General features: G+C 55.1%; 1 pseudogene; it reads left to right on the top strand.

The window, feature by feature from the left end:
* Positions 1–1,595, top strand: part of LOC136481453 (laccase-25-like) — a 4,021-nt pseudogene extending 2,426 nt beyond the window's left edge.
* Positions 1,596–1,832: the final 237 nt, after the last annotated feature.

The raw sequence follows: 1,832 nt of genomic DNA, 5'->3' as shown, positions 1-1,832 counted from the left end.
ACTGATGTCTGAAGCTGATGTTTATTTGTGTATATATACGCGCGTGCAGAGACTTACAAGTTCCGGGTGCGGAGCAACGAGACGTACCTGCTCCGGATCATCAACGCCGCGCTCAACACGCCCATGTTCTTCAAGGTGGCGAACCACACCTTCACCGTCGTCGGCGCGGACGCCGCCTACACCACGCCGTACGAGACCGACGTGGTGGTGATCGCGCCCGGGCAGACCGTGGACGCGCTCATGGTCGCGGGCGCCGCCGTCGGGCGCTACTACATGGCGGCATCCCCGTACGACAGCGCCATCCCGCAGGGGCCGCCATTCAGCATGACCAACGGCACGGCCATCGTCGAGTACGCTGGCTCGGCTGGGGAGGAGAAGCCGCAGCTGCCGCCGCGGACGGAGTACAACGACACGGACACGGCCTTCCGGTTCCTCTCCAACCTGACGGCGCTGGTGCTCCCCGGCAAACCGACGGTGCCGCTGTCCGTGGACACCCGCATGTTCGTCACCGTCGGGCTCGGCAACGGCGACTGCCAGCCAAAGCAGACGCTGTGCAACACTACGGGGACGCGTCCCCGCATCTTCTCGGCGAGCATGAACAACGCGTCCTTCCTTCTCCCCGACGCCGTCTCCATGCTCCAGGCGCACTACTACGGGGACGCCGCGTCGGCCGGCGTCTACACCCGCGACTTCCCCGACCTGGCCGCCGGTCATCTTCGACTACACCGCGGAAGCCAGCGACAATCGACACGCTCAAGTACACGACCAAGTCCACCAAGGTGAGGACGCTGCGGTACAACGAGACGGTGGAGATGGTGCTGCAGAACACGCGGCTGATTGCCAAGGAGAGCCACCCCATGCACCTCCACGGCTTCAACTTCTTCGTGCTCGCCCAGGGCTTCGGCAACTACGACGAGGCCGCGACGGCGCCGCAGTTCAACCTCGTCAACCCGCAGGAGCGCAACACCGTCGCCGTCCCCACCGGCGGCTGGGCCGTCATCCGCTTCGTCGCAAACAACCCTGGTAAAGAATCTGTACTGTACATTTTTCATAAATCATAATTATTTATTTGCATCGATTGAAATGTACTAATAACTGGAGTAATAAGGATCAAATAAATTGTATCTATTATTTTGCAGGGATGTGGTTCATGCACTGCCACTTCGACGCCCACCTTGATCTGGGGCTGGCAATGGTGTTCGAGGTTCAGGACGGACCGACGGCGGAGACATCAGTGCCGCCGCCGCCATTGGACCTACCTCAGTGCTAAAATCGCTCGTTGTCAAACGTGATTCTTTGAATTGGGTGATGGATTTGTCAACAGAAAAAAGTGTACAAGCTTTGTCTACTAGCTATGTTGTGATTCTTAACTATATATTGTTTGTCCGATCCGCTACAAGATTATTGTTCTACTGGCATAGGGAGCACACGCATTTTTATATGTAAAAAGTCGAGTCATGGATATGATTGTTTGAGTTTGGTGTATAAATAAATTGGATACGTACGTCGACACGTGAAGCAGCCTGGATAGTAGGAGTTATTATTCATTCGGTCATGACATTTGACAAGCTGTTTGCTATACTTATTCGCTCTCGTATGTATAGTCGCACAAACCATATCTACAAATCTTGCTATAATTTGTAAATGTAACAATGGTTACGTAAGTTGAACCGCGCGTTAGGGTTGAAAACAGAGCTCACCGGCTCCACCTGGACAAACGAAAGTAATGTCTTGGGCAGCAAGTTGATTGAGACACTTGGATGGCACGCGTGATGACGCGGATGCACCGAACGGAGGGGGTACGTCGTTGGGCGCTGAACATCCATCAGAAA

This window comes from Miscanthus floridulus, chromosome 9 (assembly GCF_019320115.1).
Source record: "Miscanthus floridulus cultivar M001 chromosome 9, ASM1932011v1, whole genome shotgun sequence".
Lineage (NCBI taxonomy): Eukaryota > Viridiplantae > Streptophyta > Magnoliopsida > Poales > Poaceae > Miscanthus > Miscanthus floridulus.
This window is presented reverse-complemented; position numbering and strand designations above follow the sequence as displayed.